General features: G+C 44.2%; 1 long non-coding RNA gene across 3 annotated transcripts; it reads right to left on the minus strand.

The window, feature by feature from the left end:
- Window positions 1-4,910: 4,910 nt before the first annotated feature.
- LOC127334245 (uncharacterized) lies at window positions 4,911-8,021 on the minus strand. 3 transcript variants are annotated; one of them, XR_007872022.1, is made up of 4 exons: window positions 7,770-8,021; window positions 7,525-7,629; window positions 7,084-7,285; window positions 4,911-5,502 (listed from the first exon to the last, which is right to left on the minus strand). It is a non-coding gene; the product is annotated as an uncharacterized lncRNA (long non-coding RNA). The 3 variants fall into 3 exon arrangements; XR_007872021.1 differs by lacking the exon at window positions 4,911-5,502 and having other exon boundaries at window positions 6,923-7,285; window positions 7,547-7,629; XR_007872020.1 differs by lacking the exon at window positions 4,911-5,502 and having other exon boundaries at window positions 6,923-7,285.
- Window positions 8,022-23,037: the final 15,016 nt, after the last annotated feature.

Raw genomic sequence — 23,037 nt, forward strand, 5'->3', positions numbered from 1 at the left:
CATGCTAAAATTTGGTTTGCATATTTGGTCTCTCTAAAGTCTAGATAATTTCTAGTATTGAGTTTGCACAACAATGAAGACGGTGTAGAGTCTTATAATTTCTAGCACCGCTTCATCCTTGTGTTTGTTTCAAATAGCCTTGCTAGCCTAAACCTTGTATCGAGAGGGAATACTTCTCATGCATCCAAAATACTTGAGCCAACCACTATGCCATTTATGTCCACCATACCTACCTACTACATGGTATTTCTCCGCCATTCCAAAGTAAATTGCTTGAGTGCTACCTTTAAATTTCCATTCTCTACCTTTACAATATATAGCTCATGGGACAAATAGCTTAAAAACTATTGTGGTATTGAATATGTACTTATGCACTTTATCTCTTATTAAGTTGCTTGTTGTGCGATAACCATGTTCCTGGGGACGCCATCAACTACTCTTTGTTGAATATCATGTGAGTTGCTATGCATGTTCGTCTTGTCTGAAGTAAGGGAGATTTACCACCTTATGGTTAGAGCGTGCATATTGTTAGAGAAGAACATTGGGCCGCTAACTAAAGCCATGATCCATGGTGGAAGTTTCAGTTTTGGACATATATCCTCAATCTCATATGAGAAAATTAATTGTTGCTACATGCTTATGCATAAAAGAGGAGTCCATTATCTGTTGTCTATGTTGTCCCGGTATGGATGTCTAAGTTGAGAATAATCAATAGCGAGAAATCCAATGCGAGCTTTCTCCTTAGACCTTTGTACATGCGGCATAGAGGTACCCCTTTGTGACACTTGGTTAAAACATGTGCATTGCGATAATCCCGGTAATCCAAGCTAATTAGGACAAGGTGCGGGCACTATTAGTATACTATGCATGAGGCTTGCAACTTGTAAGATATAATTTACATGACACATATGCTTTATTACTACCGTTGACAAAATTGTTTCTTGTTTTTAAAACCAAAGCTCTAGCACAAATATAGCAATCGATGCTTTCCTCTTTGAAGGACCATTCTTTTACTTTTATGTTGAGTCAGTTCACCTATCTCTCTCCATCTCAAGAAGCAAACACTTGTGTGAACTGTGCATTGATTCCTACATACTTGCATATTGCACTTGTTATATTACTTTTGTTATCACCAGAATTTGACCGGATCAGAGGTGGGCCGCGATCAAGATTAGGCTTGAAGAATATACATGGAAGAAATACGTGAACCGGCCTTGTACATGAAGTTTGGGCTAGTTTGCCCTTGTATCTGTAAATATAGTAGGATACGTGTCGGTTAGATAGAATTTGGCTCTTGCACGGTTAGGATTATTCCCACGTTAGAAAGTCTACGGACTATAAATATGTATCTAGGGTTATCGAGAAAGACAACAATCACGTTCATCACAAACCAATCTAGGCGCATCGCCAACCCCTTTGTTTCGAGGGTTTCTTCCGGGTAAGCATCATGCTGCCTAGATCGCATCTTGCGATCTAGGCAGTATGCGTTTATTCGTTTATCATGCGTTGCTCGTGCTGAAGCCTTGTTGATGGCGAGCAACGTAGTTATCATAGATGTGTTAGGGTTAGCATTGTTTTACCACGATACATGCTTTTGTCCATGCAACCCTTAGACGTCTAGCCGCCCTTACACCTACCTTAGGTGTAAGGGCGGCACCTTGCTTGATCATTATTTAGTAGATCCGATCCGTTATGATTGCTCCTTGTTCTTCAAGGATAGGTTTAATATCTGCATAGTTAGGCCTTGCAAACGGGTTGAAGGATCCAGTAGCACGTAGGGTGTAGTTTGCTAGCCCTAGATAAGATGTTCCGGGGATCAACTTCATGTTGGTTTTTAGGCCTTGTCTAGGGTTGGCTTATTATCACCGTGCGTGGCTGCCAGGCTCAATCACGCGTAGGATGTTCCGATTATGCGGTGAAAACCCTAAATCGTCGTAGGTCGTTTTAGCTATATATCGATCAAGCAGGACCACCATGTGATCGTAGACCTCATACGAACCATGGGTGGATCGGCTCCTTGAGCCGATTCACAGGACAACCTGAGAGCCGATCGAGGCTCGTATTTAATGTTTACGTGTATGCCATGTAGGAAACTAAGCGAAGCAAATCCATCACCTTCCTGATCAGGTATAGATCAGGTGGCACGCCCTTGCACCAGCATCGGGACGTGTGTACTAGGAGCTTTGCGGGCCGTCGCTCGAGGGACCAGGGCCAGCCGCAGCTCTGAGTTGTTCCCGGCTCTTCGTGTTGCCAGTCGTTGCTCGCCGGTGGGTTTCGGACGCCAACACATTCTGGCACGCCCGGTGGAACAGTCTTCGACATCATCTGCATCGCCATCTACATCTGAGATGGCGGAAGGCACTCCAGTTACGTACGAGGATCTGACCGAGGAGCTCAAGAAGAAGTATGACGAGGTCAAAGCTATCCTCGAAGCCGACCTCATCGGCTCTTTCCAGAGGACCCGCTCACACGGCATCAGGTGGAAAGGGTTCTCGCCTGAAGGCGCGCTCGATGGAGTGGATCTGTCTACCCCTTCAGAAGAACGCACCAGGTCTCTGCGTCAGGAGATTAATTTCATGGTAGCTCATTCGCTACACCGCCATTCTGAGAACCTGGTGAACACTTTGGAGCGTGTCGCCCTTCGGGTGATCCAGGAAATCATGAGGCATCAGTACTCTCCGTCAGGACCTGCTCTAGGGACTCACCAAGGAGAAATACCACTCCAGTCCCGACCACCGCTGCCATTCGCGTTGGCAGCACCAGAAGTGCCGAGTTCACCGGCATTCGTCGTCCACAAGATCGGTGGTGACCCTAGTGATTACCAGTTCTTGTACGAGGCGCCTAAGGAGATCCCTCACGGATACACGTGCACATACGTGCCAGACTGCAGTAGCTGGGCACTCACGAACCAGACTACAATAGCAGGGACTTCCGGAACAGCAGGAGTAGCTTCTGGATCAGAACTTGACAAGCAGACGTGGCTAGCTAAGTACGCCACTCCGACGAACCTACAGAGCTCAACTCCTGCAGCTGGCTCAGATCGTGAGAAGCAGACGTGGCTAGCTAAGTATGCCACGCCAACAAACCTCCAAAGCTCAACTCCTGCAGCTAGCTCAGAGCTTGAAAAGCAAGCGTGGCTGGCTAAGTACGCCACTCCAGCGAATCTTCAGAGCTCCACTCCTGCAGCCAGCACCGCAGATCAGATCAGTACAATCTTGAGAGACCAGTTCGGCATGGTGCCGAAAAGGAGGGCAATCGGCTATTCCAAGCCGTACCCCAACGAGTACGATTTGATCCCACTACCACCCAAATATCGGCTCCCTGAATTCTCCAAGTTTAGTGGGTCAGATGGCTCCAGTTCAATCGAACATGTGAGCCGATATTTGGCGCAGCTGGGCACGATCTCAGCATCAGATGAACTACGTGTGGGGTTCTTTGCATAGTCCCTCACAGGATCGGCTTTCGGGTGGTACACCTCGCTGCCACCAGATTCAATCCGGACTTGGAAGCAGATGGAAGAGCAGTTCCACATGCAATATCATTCAGAAGCTTCTGAGGCTGGCATTGCCGATCTAGCACAAGTACATCAGAAGCGCGGAGAAACAGTGTCAGAGTACGTCCAGCGCTTCAGGACCGTTAGGAACCGATGCTATTCGGCTTGTTTGACTGAAAAAGAAGCAGTCGAGTTGGCGGTAGTGGGTCTCGCATCGCCGATCAAGGATATGGCTTCCCAAGCAGACTACCCTTCGCTGGCGCATATGGTTCAGAAACTGTCATCTATTATATATTAAAAGTACATTAAGGGCTAACCAGAAATTAGAGAATTAGCTAGAAAATCCCACAAAAAACAGAAACATCGGACCGTTAATTTTGTAGACCCACTTCTAATTAAAGAAGCATTGCCGTCCGATCTTCATAACTGCCTACAATTTTTTGAATCTATCATTAATTACCCACCTCTGCCATTGAGTTATTTTTACCAGATATTTTTTATCTATTCGATCAACCAATCTAGACAATTGTGCTATCCATCGTCATCTCCAGCCGCCGCCAAAGGAAGACCTTCGTGAAAAGCAAGTACGCTCTCTAACCCTAGATGAAAATTTCTTCCGACTATACTAGCTCTTGGGTCGCAACCTCCTCCTAACGCTGCAATTCTATCATTGGGTAATCAATTTTCTGATGACAGGTGCAGCGGACCAACTTTGATTAATCAATTCCTTGGTCAAAGTTGTTTTTGATGTGAAGCACGTACATGCGCGTGGAGCAGATCGGAAGGAGTCGGAGCGGACCTTTCACTAAATATCTGTAGGGACATACAATCTGACCAAGCAATGATTAGAACTGCCTCTTCTGGAGCTTCGTACGACACTGATCTCTACGTTTGGAAGGATAGCATTCAGCTGCCCAGCATGCATCTTGCAAGTGCCTTATGTTGAGAAACAAAAAGGAACGTAGTAAGATCAAGAGCTGAGTGTACACTTACATGTCTTCCATCAACATCAGTAAGCAGCTGGATGCATGCTTTGTAGATTCATCCACCGTCTTTATTGTTGACAGTCCAATATTGTGAGGTATTTTTTGCAGGGACAATTTTTTTAGGAACTTAGATGGTGAAAGTAGCAGACTAGCTTTAATTAAACTCACCTTTGCAGATTTGATTCTCTTATTGCGCGTACTCACGCATGCCGCCACCGTCATAGTTGGCTTGCGACTGCCATCAATGGACCTCCACCAAGCGCATGCCCATGGATCAGTGCTTAAAGTTTGAATATTTCTTGATATTTTTTGCCCATTCATGCAGCAGACCACTGCACATAGATTAATCTCCAATATTCCACATGGGTTTTCAACAAGGGAGATGCAATCTTTTTATTTGATGGTGCACGCGCATCGATCGATCCCCAATATTTCCACGCGGATGCAATCTTTTTATTTGATTATGTGCTTAAGATCAAATAACATCAATGAGGAGACAGGGGGAGAGGAGAGCATTTGAGGTGAAGCTTGGGGATTGTTGCTATACATCAAGAGCACCAGATTCGTTCAGTTAAGCATTATTGTACTTCAAAGAACAAAGGATGTCCGGGGCGTTGTACAGGCATACACCGTCTCCGATGGCCGTCTCAACTGCCCGTGGAGCCGAGCTATGGCCGCAACTAAGGCCGCCCCTCCTCACCTGGCCTCCTGATTTGCCGTGGATCGCAACTAAGGCCGCCCCTCCTCACCTGGCCTCGTGACCTACCGTGGATTGCTTGCTGGCGCCTACGACGGCAAAAGGGCAATCATCTCCAGGTGCAGCACAGGGGCCACAGCCTCGAGCTATCGCCGCAGCTAAGGCCGCCCCTCCTCACCACTTCCTAGATCCGCGCGGCTTGACTATCTCAACGGGTGGCAACCGCTGGTCGCCTGGTCCGGTCCAATGATAACGCAGACTTTGCTGCACCATCTCATTGATATGTGCCTACGTCTCAGGCCTCCCTCCTGGGTTTCACATGCACACTGAGCAAATCAAGTTTGGGATTAGTGTTGTCTGTGGATGCTTCTCAACTTCCAAGTTACTTAAGATTTCTCCACAGCAGTGAATTAAGGAGATAAAAAGAGCAATATGTAAGGATAATCTCTGAACCAGGTGAGCATCTATGAGCCTATGGCCTCTACCATGTTTGTTCTGGCAAATTTACAATTCTGAATGTATATATCATCCTCTAGCATGTGTTGTTAGTCTTTCTGAAAGCACACACCGGCTCTTTTTTTCTTATCATGGACAGCGAACAGAATCACTACACATATTGAGTAAGTTACCTTCCTATGAATTATTTTTATCAGGCATTAGTGATCATGTATGTTGACATATACTGATGAGTACAAAATTAACGGAAATACTAATCCATAAGAGAGTTGATCCAGTGTTGCAAACAATTCATCATTGTCGCATTTGCTATCAAATAAGAATCTATATCAGTGTTTGTTTACTTTATAATATAAATTTGGTGAAAGTCCATAACCTATCTACTATATGTAGTTTTTTGTCAGTTTGACATGAACTATCTAAATCTGAACGAAGCAGATGCTTATTTGTGGTAGGGATATAAACATACTAAAAGATAGATGTTAGCAACATACTGATTAGTACTACATGTGTTTCAAAATATATGATGTTCTATGGCTAACTGCCAAGCAATTATGCACGCACAATGTTAAATAACATTATTTCTGTGTAACACTTCGTGAAGCATATGAATTGCCATCAACATTGGTTCGTTCTGCACTGATTCCGTACCAGTGTTCTGCTCCAGGGTTCAGGGATGTTGAGGTTCATAGGATACTACATGCAAGCTATCAGGTCTTGAGTGTTTATCAGTCACTAGATGATATTTTCTGAGGTGTCGAGGTTGCAGATTAATTAGCGAAGAAGAATTCTTTGCATACCATACCCAAAATGCTGGTACCATGTAGACCTCATCGCCATTGTTGCCATTGGCAACAGGATGAGGCTGAGATGCCTATTTTCATCCAAAAAAGGAAAGCTGAGATGCATATAGACTACAACAGGTATGTATGGACACGTCGCTCTAAATGTTTGGAGATTCAGTTCATACTGTTTTTCCTATGTTCTTCCCCTCTTGGGAGGAAAATAATAGCATTAGAACTTAGCCTTAAGCAATGTTGAGGAAATCGCTTATCGGGGTTAACTCGGTCGGCTGGCGATTAGCGATTAATAGGCAAATCGGCCGATTAATCGGGCGATAAATGAGTTAATCGGGTGATAAATGAGTTTATCGGCTAATCGGTGACCACTGAATAGGGATTAATCGAGCGATTAATCGTTGAATCGGATGATTTTTTGAACAGTGGCCTTAAGTGGGATAGACCTTGAGGTGTTGTGCATGGAACTAGAACAAACTGATGGACATGGGTGGGAAAAGAATGATGCTAAATTGATTTGACATGAGAAACAATGACGAAATCAAAATTTAGTGTTGAAATTTCCTATATCAAGGTATTAAATCTCAGTCTTACTTAGGCTTGAGTAGAGTGTTTTTGAGAGGTACACGGAGGATGGACACTACACATACACACCTCAATGACACCGCGGCATTTGCAGCTTACACCAGCTAGAAAAGAGACCGCAGGCCTCTAAATCCTTCAGAAGGTAAATCCAATAAGCTGTCTATCTCCCATCTGGGACCAAGTCAGGGGGAACTTCCATGAGACACCCGAAATTCAGTCCACTAGGGATGGTCACGTTACCCACCAGATTCACATCTCAATATTCTTGCCCCTGCAATCGAGTGTACGCAGCAGATTATTACAATATATTACTCCATACTTTTATTTGACGAACACAGATGACTAATTGTTACAAAAGTATTAAGCTCCAGCAAACAATTAAGTAATAATTTGGATCTAACATAAATATGGAATAACCTGTGTACATCTGGGAGCTGAAAAAATTGCTAGCTAACCAAACTGTTCGACCTAGGCATTGCAAAATAAAAGAAAGCTGAGAGCAGTTGATACCAATTTATGGCCATGTCCTCACCGAGTCCAACCAACACCACACACCAACGCCTTAATCTCCTCCAAGTAAAGGCCTCGCAATCCGACGGCCTCCTGGATAAAGAACTGCAGGAAGCCAGGCCTAAAGCATCAGGATGATAGTTGCCAGGCCGTAAAGTCCAACAGGTGGCGGAGCTAGCAAGATTGGGGAGCCTGGGAAAGGCTTAAAGGAATCGAGATGAAGAGTATTTGTCAAAGGAACTTACCGAAAATCAACATTTCTCGCTCAAGTTTCAACGGAACTTCCTTGGCTCGCATGGCCCTCCTACACCAGCACCTCAATCGCCAACTCTGGGCGACGGACAATGGCGATAACGGCGGCGATTTTGGTTTGGGGAGCGGCGGCACCAAGCAGATTCGGAGTGCAAAGTAGAGGGAAAAAATGGTCCGAAGTGGTACAGTGAGCACAGGGGAGGAATACGTGTAAAGTTTAGCTATGTCAGACTCGGTAGTGTAGCCCATCCTTGACTATTCGATTATTCCTGTATGTTCTGTAACATATACATTGTAGCCCATCCATATGAAATTTAGTTACAATCTTATCTAAGACGAATACCAAGGACCAATTCGAATACCTTCTGCTATTCAGTTCTGCACAACAGTTTTCTCTAATCTATGTAGTATTTGTAATCATAAAATAGTTTTTTATGACTATTTCTGAATCCCAGCCAGCTGCATACTAACCATGACTCTCATGGACAAAAGAGTCGTAGTAGATGTTTTTGCTTAGAGTACAATATGAAAAGTGATAGATTCCGCGGACGTAATAATATTATACATGTGCACCAAAACAAATTGAACTCTCGCAAGCAAAAGGAAAAAACTAAATTGCAATAGTTAGAGGAATTCCCAAGCATACAGGCACGGTGTTGGCTGTTGACATGATATTTTTGTGAAATATCAAATAATGTCAGAATCAATTAAAAGATGCATTTTAGTAGTATTATGATATGGTTGTCGACATGTTATTTTCGAAAATAGTATAATAACACTAGCGATATTGGTAAGACAACCGAAAAATCCAATCAAGTAGGCTTTCGACCCTCCGATGTCCCTACCTTATTTCCTACTATGGTGCCTACATCAGCCATAATTTTTCAGCATGACACATCTCGGGTGAACTCTACGTTTATCAGCAATTAGTGTTTTTCCTACTCACGGGTGATTTTCATGATGATTTGTTTTAAATGCATTAATTAGATTCTTTTGTGCATTGGTTATTCCTAACTAATTCTTCAGTTTATGGCAGATTGTGAAGTGAAAACATTGTAATACTTGAATTTATCAATTGGTAGTGAGTTAATGAGTTGAGATGTTTAATTACAGATAATTTAGTTGTTGTACATATGATTTATCAATTTAGGCAGGTCGTAAGTTTTCTTGATAGCTCTCTTCTTCCTCAAGAGATAAGAAAAAGAGCAACCCATTAGACAAAGGGAAAGCAAGTCGGAAGTTAACAGCGAGGTTTATTATTATTAATTTCAAGTAGTGAACAAGCAGATAGAATATATCCATCTCCATGTAAAAAATAACAACAGTCTTTTACATTTATCAAACACTAGGAAAAGTGCGTATCAAAATTGTTTATCCTCTGGCCTGCCCCAACTCCTCCCTCTTAGCTCCTCCATCTGCTTTGTTGAACTAGGAATTGATACGTACAGGAATCAGGCATATATGATTTGTACTGGCATGGGACATAAGGTTTCTGATGTTGTCAAGAATATAATAAACTACTAATAAAATTACTTTTATATACACTACAGGAATCGTTGAAGCTGCCGATGGCCGCTGGGCCATTCCTGTAGTATACCGCTTCTTCCACTTGATGATGCTACTAAGCTTTCAAAAAATGTGAATACACAGATTTTTTTCAGTTGGCCGCAATATTTGTCAACTCAAATAAATGACTTATTTATAGTTATGCACAAGGTACATGGCAGGATGAATATGGCATACGAGTAAGGTAATGCACTTCGGTTGAGTGAACAAAATGAAAACCATCTACCCCAAAAATCATTATCTAGGATATCTAAAACCATATATATAACATGTTGAAAACCGAACAATAACACAAGATCAATTGAGTAGTAATTTGGCATATGTACATTGTGATATAGAAATTTAAAAAAACTAATAATCTAATATGATCAGGTTATTAGTGATATTCACACAAAAGTTATAGTAATAAAAAATATTGATCACTTATGTGAAAATGGCACCTTTAAAAATTATATATTCTATTATTGTGTTCTCTCAAATTGTTTCTGTTTTGCGCATTATATATGAAATTTTATCAGGCCATTAAGAGATCGCCCGCGCATGTGCGTGGGCCACTATTCTAGTTATATGAACAGCGCCACCCAGACTTGTACCAGGACAAATTCAAGCGTGCGGTAGTCCTGGTTGAGGCAGATGAAGATGAAGGCTCTGCGGGAGATCAAGAGATAGTGATACGTCTCCGACGTATCGATAATTTCTTATGTTCCATGCCACATTATTGATGTTATCTACATGTTTTATGCACACTTTATGTCATATTCGTGCATTTTCTGGAACTAACCTATTAACAAGATGCCGAAGTGCCAGTTCCTGTTTTCTGCTGTTTTTGGTTTCAGAAATCCTAGTAACGAAATATTCTCGGAATCGGACGAAATCAACGCCCAGGTTCCTATTTTGCCCGGAAGCATCCAGAACACCCGAGAGCCACCAGGGAGGGGGCACAGGCCCACCAAACCCTAGGCCGGCGCGGCCAGGGGGGCCCGCGCCACCCTATGGTGTGGGCACCCCTTCGACCCTCCTGCGCCGCCTCTTCGCCTATTTAAAGCCTCCGTCGCGAAAACCCTGATACGTTCGACGAAACCCACAGAAACCTTCCAGAGCCGCCGCCATCGCGAGGCCAAGATCTGGGGGACAGGAGTCTCTGTTCCGGCACGCCGCCGGAACGGGGAAGTGCCCCCGGAAGGCTTCTCCATCGACACCGCTGCCATCTCCACCGCCATCTTCATCACCGCTGCTGCTCCCATGAGGAGGGAGTAGTTCTCCATCGAGGCTCGGGGCTGTACCGGTAGCTATGTGGTTCATCTCTCTCCTATGTACTTCAATACAATAATCTCATGAGCTGCCTTACATGATTGAGATTCATATGATGATGCTTGTAATCTAGATGTCGTTATGCTAGTCAAGTGAGTTTTACTTATGTGATCTCCGGAGACTCCTTGTCCCACGTGTGTAAAGGTGACAGTGTGTGCACCGTGTGGGTCTCTTAGGCTATATTTCACAGAATACTTACTCACTGTTATGGAGAGCATAGTGAAGTGCTTATTTATATCTCTTTATGATTGCAATGTGTTTTGTATCACAATTTATCTATGTGCTACTCTAGCAATGTTATTAAAGTAGTTTTACTCCTCCTGCACGATGTAATGGTGACGGTGTGTGCATCCGTGTTAGTACTTGGTTTATGCTATGATCATGATCTCTTGTAGAACATGAAGTTAACTATTGCTATGATAGTATTGATGTGTACTATTCCTCCTACATAAGCATGAAGGTGACAGTGTGCATGCTATGTTAGTACTTGGTTTAGTCGAATTGATCTTTCATGCACTCTAAGGTTATTTAAATATGAACATTGAATTGTGGAGCTTGTTAACTCCGGCATTGAGGGTTCGTGTAATCCTACGCAATGTGTTCATCATCCAACAAGAGTGTAGAGTATGCATTTATCTATTCTGTTATGTGATCAATGTTGAGAGTGTCCACTAGTGAAAGTCTAATCCCTAGGCCTTGTTCCTAAATACTGCTATCGCTGCTTGTTTACTGTTTTACTGCGTTACTACTGCTGCAATACTACCACCATCAACTACACGCCAGCAAGCTATTTTCTGGCACCGTTGCTACTGCTCATATATATTCATACCACCTGTATTTCACTATCTCTTCGCCGAACTAGTGCACCTATTAGGTGTGTTGGGACACAAGAGACTTTTTGCTTTGTGGTTGCAGGGTTGCATGAGAGGGATATCTTTGACCTCTTCCTCCCTGAGTTCGATAAACCTTGGGTGATCCACTTAAGGGAAAACTTGCTGCTGTTCTACAAACCTCTGCTCTTGGAGGCCCAACACTGTCTACAGGAAAAGGAGGGGGAAGTAGACATCAAGCTATTTTCTGGCGCCGTTGCCGGGGAGGAAAGGTAAAAGGTACTCACACTCCGGATCTCGGCTACTAAGCTATTTCCCGCCGTTGTAAGTACTCAAAGCTATTTCCTTTAGATCCTGCAATTGCATCTTTTTGTTTCTTGTTTACACTAGTTTGGCATAATGGACAAGAATGATCTTCTTATTCTATTTCCTGATTTAAAACATGGTGTTTGATGCGAAAATTAAAAAACCTATGGAATCTTATTTGCATGCTGGTAGTAATATTAGTATGAACGCTTTGAACACCATTGTTGATAATAATATAGAAAGTTCTAAGCTTGGGGAAGCTGGTTTTCATGATCTTTTTAGTCCCCCAAGCATTGAGGAGAAAATTTTCTTTGATGATACTTTGCCTCCTATTTATGATGATTATAATGATAATGGTCTTTTGGTGCCACCTACTATGGAGAGTAAATTTTGTTGTGATTATACTATGCCTCCTACACTTGATGAGAATAATAATGATAGCTACTTTGTTGAATTTGCTCCCACTATTACTAATAAAACTGATTATGCTTATGTGGGTAGTAATAATTTTATGCATGAGACTCATGATAAGAATGCTTTATGTGATAGTTATATTGTTGAGTTTGCTCATGATACTACTGAAAGTTATTATGAGAGAGGAAAATATGGTTGTAGAAATTTTCATGTTACTAAAACACCTCTCTATGTGCTGAAATTTTTGAAGCTACACTTGTTTTATCTCTCTATGCTTGTTGCATTATGCTTCTTGAACTTGTTTATTTACAAGATTCCTATGCATAGGAAGCATGTTAGACTTAAATGTGTTTTGAATTTGCCTTTTGATGCTCTCTTTTGCTTCAAATACTATTTCTTGCGAGTGCATCATTAAAACTGCTGAGCCCATCTTAATGGCTATAAAGAAAGAACTTCTTGGGAGATAACCCATGTGTTATTTTGCTACAGTACTTTGTTTTTATTTTGTGTCTTGGAAGTTGTTTACTACTGTAGCAACCTCTCCTTATCTTAGTTTTGTGTTTTGTTGTGCCAAGTGAAGCCTCTAATCGAAGGTTGATACTAGATTTGGATTTCTGCACAGAAACAGATTTCTATCTGTCACGAATCTGGGCTGTTTTCTCGGTAGAAAAATCAGAAAAATATGCCAATTTACGTGCGTGTTCCTCAGATATGTACGCAACTTTCATTAGTTTTGAGTTTTCTGATCTAAGCAACGGAAGTATTTATTAAAAATTCGTCTTTACGGACTGTTCTGTTTTGACAGATTCTGCCTTTTATTTCGCATTGCTTCTTTCGCTGTATTGGGTGGATTTCTTTGTTCCATTACCTTCCAGTAGCTTTGGGCAATGTCTAGAAGTGTTAAGAATGATTGTGTCACCTCTGAACATGTGAGTTTTTGATTATGTACTAACCCCTCTAATGAAGTTTATGAGAAGTTTGGTGTGAAGGAAGTTTTCAAGGGTCAAGAGAGGAGGATGATATACTATGATCAAGAAGAGTGAAAAGTCTAAGCTTGGGGATGCCCCGGTGGTTCATCCCTGCATATTTCGAAAAGACTCAAGCATCTAAGCTTGGGGATGCCCAAGGCATCCCCTTCTTCATCGACAACATTATCAGGTTCCTCCCCTGAAACTATATTTTTATTCCATCACATCTTATGTGCTTTTCTTGGAGCGTCGGTTTGTTTTTGTTTTTGTTTGTGTTTGAATAAATTGTATTACATCATGCTTGTGTGGGAGAGAGACACGCTCCGCTGGTTCGTATGAACACATGTGTTCTTAGCTCATAATATTCATGGCGAAGTTTTCTTCTTCGTTAAATTGTTATATGGTTGGAATTGGAAAATGATACATGTAGTAATTGCTATAATGTCTTGGGTAATGTGATACTTGGCAATTGTTGTGCTCATGTTTAAGCTCTTGCATCATATGCTTTGCACCCATTAATGAAGAAATACATAGAGCATGCTAAAATTTGGTTTGCATATTTGGTCTCTCTAAAGTCTAGATAATTTCTAGTATTGAGTTTGAACAACAAGGAAGACGGTGTAGAGTCTTATAATGTTTTCAATATGTCTTTTATGTGAGTTTTGCTGCACCGGTTCATCCTTGTGTTTGTTTCAAATAACCTTACTAGCCTAAACCTTGTATCGAGAGGGAATACTTCTCATGCATCCAAAATACTTGAGCCAACCACTATGCCATTTGTGTCCACCATACCTACCTACTACATGGTATTTTCCGCCATTCCAAAGTAAATTGCTTGAGTGCTACCTTTAAAATTCCATCATTCACCTTTTCAATATATAGCTCATGGGACAAATAGCTTAAAAACTATTGTGGTATTGAATATGTAATTATGCACTTTATCTCTTATTAAGTTGCTTGTTGTGCGATAACCATGTTCACTGGGGACGCCATCAACTACTCTTTGTTGAATTTCATGTGAGTTGCTATGCATGTTCGTCTTGTCTGAAGTAAGAGCGATCTACCACCTTATGGTTAAGCATGCATATTGTTAGAGAAGAACATTGGGCCGCTAACTAAAGCCATGATCCATGGTGGAAGTTTCAGTTTTGGACAATATCCTCAATCTCATATGAGAAAATTAATTGTTGCCACATGCTTATGCATAAAAGAGGAGTCCATTATCTGTTGTCTATGTTGTCCCGGTATGGATGTCTAAGTTGAGAATAATCAATAGCGAGAAATCCAATGCGAGCCTTCTCCTTAGACCTTTGTACAGGCGGCATAGAGGTACCCCTTTGTGACACTTGGTTAAAACATGTGCATTGTGATGATCCGGTAGTCCAAGCTAATTAGGACAAGGTGCGGGCACTATTAGTATACTATGCACGAGGCTTGCAACTTGTAAGATATAATTTACATGATACATATGCTTTATTACTACCGTTGACAAAATTGTTTCATGTTTTCAAAATCAAAGCTCTAGCACAAATATAGCAATCGATGCTTTTCCTCTATGGAGGACCATTCTTTTACTTTCATTGTTGAGTCAGTTCACCTATTTCTCTCTACCTCAAGAAGCAAACACTTGTGTGAACTGTGCATTGATTCCTACATATTTGCATATTGCACTTGTTATATTACCCTATGTTGACAATATCCATGAGATATACATGTTATGAGTTGAAAGCAACCGCTGAAACTTAATCTTCCTTTGTGTTGCTTCAACACCTTTACTTTGAATTATTGCTTTATGAGTTAACTCTTATGCAAGACTTACTGATGCTTGTCTTGAAGTACTATTCATGAAAAGTCTTTGCTTTATGATTCAGTTGTTTACTCATGTCATATACATTGTTTTGATCGCTGCATTCACTACATATGCTTTACAAATAGTATGATCAAAGTTTATGATGGCATGTCACTCCAGAAATTATCTGTGTTATCGTTTTACCTGCTCGGGACGAGCAGAACTAAGCTTGGGGATGCTGATACGTCTCCGACGTATCGATAATTTCTTATGTTCCATGCCACATTATTGATGTTATCTACATGTTTTATGCACACTTTATGTCATATTCGTGCATTTTCTGGAACTAACCTATTAACAAGATGCCGAAATGCCAGTTCCTGTTTTCTGCTGTTTTTGGTTTTAGAAATCCTAGTAACGAAATATTCTCGGAATCGGACGAAATCAACGCCCAGGTTCCTATTTTGCCCGGAAGCATCCAGAACACCCGAGAGCCACCAGGGAGGGGGCACAGGCCCACCAAACCCTAGGCCGGCGCGGCCAGGGGGGGCCCGCACCACCCTATGGTGTGGGCACCCCTTCAACCCTCCTGCACCGCCTCTTCGCCTATTTAAAGCCTCCGTCGCGAAAACCCTGATACGTTCGACGAAACCCACAGAAACCTTCCAGAGCCGCCGCCATCGCGAGGCCAAGATCTGGGGGACAGGAGTCTCTGTTCCGGCACGCCGCCGGAACGGGGAAGTGCACACTGAAGGATTCTCCATCGACACCGCTGCCATCTCCACCGCCATCTTCATCACCGCTGCTGCTCCCATGAGGAGGGAGTAGTTCTCCATCGAGGCTCGGGGCTGTACCGGTAGCTATGTGGTTCATCTCTCTCCTATGTACTTCAATACAATAATCTCATGAGCTGCCTTACATGATTGAGATTCATATGATGATGCTTGTAATCTAGATGTCGTTATGCTAGTCAAGTGAGTTTTACTTATGTGATCTCCGGAGACTCCTTGTCCCACGTGTGTAAAGGTGACAGTGTGTGCACCGTGTGGGTCTCTTAGGCTATACTTCACAGAATACTTACTCACTGTTATGGAGAGCATAGTGAAGTGCTTATTTATATCTCTTTATGATTGCAATGTGTTTTGTATCACAATTTATCTATGTGCTACTCTAGCAATGTTATTAAAGTAGTTTTACTCCTCCTGCACGATGTAATGGTGACAGTGTGTGCATCCGTGTTAGTACTTGGTTTATGCTATGATCATGATCTCTTGTAGAACATGAAGTTAACTATTGCTATGATAGTATTAATGTGTACTATTCCTCCTACATAAGCATGAAGGTGACAGTGTGCATGCTATGTTAGTACTTGGTTTAGTCGAATTGATCTTTCATGCACTCTAAGGTTATTTAAATATGAACATTGAATTGTGGAGCTTGTTAACTCCGACATTAAGGGTTCGTGTAATCCTACGCAATGTGTTCATCATCCAACAAGAGTGTAGAGTATGCATTTATATATTCTGTTATGTGATCAATGTTGAGAGTGTCCACTAGTGAAAGTCTAATCCCTAGGCCTTGTTCCTAAATACTGCTATCGCTGCTTGTTTACTTGTTTCTTAACGTTACTACTGCTGCAATACTACCACCATCAACTACACGCCAGCAAGCTATTTTCTGGCACCGTTGCTACTGCTCATATATATTCATACCACCTGTATTTCACTATCTCTTCGCCGAACTAGTGCACCTATTAGGTGTGTTGGGGACACAAGAGACTTCTTGCTTTGTGGTTGCAGGGTTGCATGAGAGGGATATCTTTGACCTCTTCCTCCCTGAGTTCGATAAACCTTGGGTGATCCACTTAAGGGAAAACTTGCTGTTGTTCTACAAACCTCTGCTCTTGGAGGCCCGACACTGTCTACAGGAAAAGGTGGGGGAAGTAGACATCAGATAGCAGTGGCTGAATGGACTCGGGGGGGCATGCCCCGTGTCCTGCAAGTGGGTTAAGCCACAAGGTCCTCCAAAAGGGTTCGACTTCGACGTGACCAAAGCTGAGCAAATTTTCGACCTCTTACTCATGGAAAAGCAGCTAAAGTTACCCGAAGGCCTCAAAACCCCCACGGCACAGGAGTTGAACGGAAAGCCATACTGCAAATGGCATAACACGTTCACCCATACCACCAACGACTGCAGGGTGTGGCGTCAGCAGATCCAAATGGCGATAGAACAAGGGCATCTAATCTTTAGCCAGTACGCCATGAAAGTCGACACGCACCCCTTCCCCGTTGTTAACATGGTGGAGTGCACTTACCCTGGGAGGTGCCAGCCAGGTTTCTCGTTCAGCATTAACATGGTAGGGCCTGGGCACCACTCTGGTAAGGACAGAGACGAGGGCAGCCGCTCTCGTAGCAAGGACAGGGAAGAAGCCGTTCCGCGCTATCGGCTCCGACACGATGGCAAGCGCTACATCACAGAGGGAGAAGTGAAGAATGTGCGATATCAATGACCTCTCTATGATCATCTCCTCAACAAATATGTGAGTCAGTACGACCAACGCCGACGATACGACGACGGTGACGAAAGAGATCGTCTGGCTAGCCAGGACGCCAGGAGACATCGTCGGCATGATCGAGACGAGGAGAGATATGAGCGCCATGCCAATAACAAGTCAGGAGAGCAAGACGACGTGGACAAGCACTGGGACTGTCCCTTCTTCAAACACTGCTGGGATTCAGGAATGAGCCGATTGCCTACAATCGGCAAATGCCCAGAATGTAGACAGAAAAAGAAGAGCACATGAGACGTGTCAGTGTTCAAGCGTCTAGGACCTCTCCCATCTCGGAACAAGCAAGCTGAGTCCTCTCGGGTGGAAGATCTCGAGGAGTTAGAAGATGACGATGAAGAAGAAGAAGATAAATACCACCGGCCAAGGTGGTGCCCTGATGGACTCAGCCGTTCCCAAAAGCGTAGGGTTCAGCGACTACGTGGTTTGGAGGAAGCCGAAAGGTTATACCTGCACACGTTAAGGAAGGCGCGGCCTGATCTGGCCGCTAAAATTCAACGAACCCTGGATGAAGAGGGTCGACCACAAAAGATGGAGTGGCGCCCCAAGCAAAGGAAAGCCGATGATGAGACATCGGCTAGTACAAACATGGTGTTCATCCTTCCAGCGGAGTTTTGTGCTCCAGGATTAGACGAAGCACCTGTGGCACAACTTGACTGTGGCCCACGGCCAGTTATCTTCGAGAAGCCACGAGAAAGAAGCTACAGGCACCTGAAGGCCCTGTACTTACGAGGTTACATCAATGGGCAGCCTGTCAACAAGATGCTGGTGGACACCGGAGCGGCAGTCAACATCATGCCATACTCCATGCTACGTCGGTTGGGACGCTCTAGCTCGGATCTGATCAAGACCAACATTACATTGAGCGATTTCAACGGCCAAGCATCTGAAGCACAAGGTGTTCTGAACGTGGATCTGACTGTAGGGAGGAAAACCATCCCTACAACATTCTTCATCGTCGATAGCAAGAGCACTTATGCTGTCCTGCTAGGGAGAGATTGGATCCACGCCAACTGTTGCATTCCATCCACGATGCACCAATGTCTAATTCAGTGGGATGGAGACGAAGTAGAGGTCGTCCACGCAGATGACTCAGCCGAGATTTCAACGGCTGGCATGAACGTTTGGGAGACGGCAGGCCAAGAGCCACTCTCAGGCATCACTTTGGACGACTGCGAGCGCATCGACGTGACAAAAAACAGGGTGAGGCTGGTCTTATCCACCGGCCTGACCGTGTAACAAGAGCAAAAGCTATGGACGTACGTGGCAAGGCCGATCCTTGTGATCGGCCCCAAAAAATAAAAAGTGATGATCTTGTCTCAAGCATGTCACGTAGTTGTGGTAAAACACGAACACGATGTAAACCTTCATTGAGCAATGCAATCAAAATGGGGGCCGATTCCAGCAATCGGCCCATATTATCCTTACCACACGTTTTCCCTGTGTTCAGTGTCGATCTAACAGGTGACGGAAAGCTAGGGTATGGGTTTACATCGGCTTGTGAGCTCGAAGAAATCGGCATTGGCCATGTCCGCAGAGCCGATGTTCAGGTATAGTTCTTTGGATAACTGCAGAGCCGATATCTGCAGTAACCTGACAGATTCGGCTCGGGGGGCACCTAATCAGAGGAACATGTGCGATACATGGGCAGTGAAGGGGCCGATAGAAAAATCGGCCAGTAAATTTTTTTTACATGCAAGTCATAGCCGATGCACAGACATCGACTTGAGGAAATATGCAAAGACAACAGCATACAAGTACAGCCCTAGACAAGTACGGGGGGCACCTAATCAGTTCCAAGCCAGAGCCCATGGCATTTGAGATGATTCTCTCGTTGGATTTCCTGAATTTGTGCGTTTGAAATTTGAGGATGGCATGGACACGGATGAGATCTGTTTGGCTGCATGAATAAGGCAACCGATTTAGGCCTTAAAATGCGTGTTATGGTAGGAGCCGATGCTCTGCCATCGGCTCTTTGTGCAGCAACTCCGTTTGACAATCGGCAAAATTAACAAGGAAGCAAAGTTAATGGGGAAATATTTTCTTCATTAATAAGAGGATTTCTTACAAAGAAAGAGCCGATTGCTCAAGGGAGGAAGAACAAAAGAAATGCCTGTTGGCCAATCTACTACTACTACTAGGCCTATACTAGTAGATCCTAGTCTACGGGCCGTCGCTGCCCTCGTCGTCATCAGAGCTCTCGTCGGCGCTACTGCCGGTGGGCTCCTCGTCACTGCTCCAGCGGCCCCCAGGGGGGGCCTCATCATCTTCATCGTCGACGTCGTCGTCGTCGTCTGACCCGGCGCGGAAACGCTTCGCCGGCGGGTAATCCTCGAGGGAGTCGTCGTCGTCTTCCTCCTCCTCTTCCTCGGAGGGGGTGTAATCGTCCCAGGAGAACGAGTCGTCCTCGCTCTCCGATTCCAGTTCCCCATCGGCGAGGAACTGGAGCTCTTCTTCTCCGCTGGTCAAGGACTTGTCGTCCTCGGACCAGACGGAGGAGGCGTGGTCCTCCTGGTCCCACTCCTCTGGGGCGCGCTCGTCGTGCGCCGCCATCTGAGCCGCCATCGGGTCCCACTCTGGCGTGGGTTCGCGGGAGGAGGAGGAGGAGGAGGAGAAGGACTGGGAGGAGAGATCCGACAAGGCGGAGGAGGAAGAGGAGGAAGACATTGCTCTGAGGTTGGGGTTTTTTTTGGTGCCGATGGCCGGAGCAGAGCAAGGGGATGAAGTGGCGAAATTGTTTGGAGCGGTTAAATAAAAGGGGATATAGTGGAGATTCAATGCCACAGCAGTTTCCGAGGAAGTGGTGCCCAAAAGAAAAAAAAAACAACGGTCAAATCACGCGGAGAAGTTGAGAAGGCAAGGCATCATGATGAAGGATACTGCGACGGTTTTGCCCTGCCACGACATGACCCGACGAAGAAAAAGCAGAGTGATTTTGGAATTATCAATTCCAAAACCAGGGGGGCATGTGTTATCACCAGAATTTGACCGGATCAGAGGTGGGCCGCGATCAAGATTGGGCTTGAAGAATATACATGGAAGAAATACGTGAACCGGCCTTGTACACGAAGTTTGGGCTAGTTTGCCCTTGTATCTGTAAATATAGTAGGATACGTGTCGGTTAGATAGAATTTGGCTCTTGCACGGTTGGGATTATTCCCACGTTAGAAAGTCTATGGACTATAAATATGTATATAGGGTTATCGAGAAAGACAACAATCACGTTCACCACAAACCAATCTAGGCGCATCGCCAACCCCTTTGTTTCGAGGGTTTCTTCCGGGTAAGCATCATGCTGCCTAGATCGCATCTTGCGATCTAGGCAGTATGCATTTATTCGTTTATCATGCGTTGCTCGTGCTGAAGCCTTGTTGATGGCGAGCAACGTAGTTATCATAGATGTGTTAGGGTTATCATTGTTTTACCACGATACATGCTTTTGTCCATGCAACCCTTAGACGTCTAGCCGCCCTTACACCTACCTTAGGTGTAAGGGCGGCACCTTGCTTGATCATTATTTAGTAGATCCGATCCGTTATGATTGCTCCTTGTTCTTCAAGGATAGGTTTAATATCTGCATAGTTAGGCCTTGCAAACGGGTTGAAGGATCCAGTAGCACGTAGGGTGTAGTTTGCTAGCCCTAGATAAGATGTTCCGGGGATCAACTTCATGTTGGTTTTTAGGCCTTGTCTAGGGTTGGCTTATTATCACCGTACGTGGCTGCCAGGCTCAATCACGCGTAGGATGTTCCAATTATGCGGTGAAAACCCTAAATCGTCGTAGGTCGTTTTAGCTATATATCGATCAAGCAGGACCACCATGTGATCGTAGACCTCATACGAACCATGGGTGGATCGGCTCCTTGAGCCGATTCACAGGACAACCTGAGAGCCGATCGAGGCTTGTATTTAATGTTTACGTGTATGCCATGCAGGGACTAAGCGAAGCAAATCCATCACCTTCCTGATCAGGTATAGATCAGGTGTAACATCCCAACCTTGTATATCTAAATAAAGGAGTGATCATGTGCATTTCATGCATTTAGATTGCATTTGAGCAAAAATTTGCATTTGCATTTTCTAATTATGCAAAGTCCTTCTCTATTTCTTGTCTCAAATTCAAACAAGATTTTCTAAACTAAACCACATGCATGGTTTTGTTGTTACTCAATAAACCCATGTGTGTTTTCTATTGTGCTCTGGAAATTTGAGTTTTCAAACACTATTCAAAAACAGATTTGAATTTGGTTTAGACTTGGAGAAATAAACAATAGAAAAAGGAAACCAGAAAAAAAGAGAGAGAGAAACCTCTCTTCCTCTCCCTGGGCGCAGCCCACCCCATCCTTCCCCTCTCTTTCTCTCTGGCTCGGCCCAAGTCGGCCCAGCCGCTGTTATCACCAGATTTTGGTCAAATCAGGAGATGGGCCGTAAGAGAGATGGGCTTGGAAGATTACACGTGGAAGAGCTCTGAAGCGGCCTTGTGCGAAGAGTTTGGGCTAGTTTGCCCTTGTATCTGTAATTTATTAGATCGTATCTTAAGTTAGAAGTTAGAGTTTTACCCGTGCACGGTTGGATGCACGCCTGAATTAGAAAGTCCCTTGGACTATAAATATGTATCTAGGGTTTATGGAATAAACAACACACGTTCAACCAAACAAACCAATCTCGGCGCATCGCCAACTCCTTCGTCTCGAGGGTTTCTATCCGGTAAGCGACATGCTGCCTAGATCGCATCTTGCGATCTAGGCAGCACAAGCTCCACGTTGTTCATGCGTTGCTCGTACTGAAGCCTTGTTGATGGCGAGCAACGTAGTTATCATAGATTTGTTAGGGTTAGCATAGTTCTTCGCGTAACATGCTAGCGTAGTGCAACCCTTGCATATCTAGCCGCCCTCACACCTATCTTAGGTGTGGGGGCGGCACCCCGCTTGATCATTATTTAGTAGATCTGATCCGTTATGATTGCTCCTTGTTCTACAAGGATTAGTTTAATATCTGCAATAGTTAGGCCTTACAAAGGGGGGGAGGATCCAGCGGCACGTAGGGTGTCGTTCGCAAGTCCTAAACAGGATGTTCCGGGGATCAACTTCGTGTTGGTTTTTAGGCCTTGTTTAGGATCGGCTTACGATCACCGTGCGTGGCCGCGAGGCCCAACCTGGAGTAGGATGATCCGATTATGCGGTGAAAACCCTAAATCGTCGTAGATCTCATTAGCTTTATCTTGATCAAGCAGGACCACCATATATTCGTGCACCTTGTACGAATCATGGGTGGATCGGCTCTTCGAGCCGATTCACAGGATAACCTGAGAGCCGATCGAGGCTCGTATTTAATGTTTACGTGTATGCCATGCAGGAAACTAAGCGAGGCATCTCCATCACCTTCCTGACCAGGTATAGGTCAGGTGGCACGCCCTTGCACTCAGCATCGGACGTGTGACCAGAAGTGCTTTGCGGGCCGTCGCTCGGAGGGAACTCAGCCAGCCGCAGCTCTAGGTTGTTCCCGGCTCTAC

Source organism: Lolium perenne, chromosome 2 (assembly GCF_019359855.2).
Source record: "Lolium perenne isolate Kyuss_39 chromosome 2, Kyuss_2.0, whole genome shotgun sequence".
NCBI classification, from domain to species: Eukaryota; Viridiplantae; Streptophyta; class Magnoliopsida; order Poales; family Poaceae; genus Lolium; species Lolium perenne.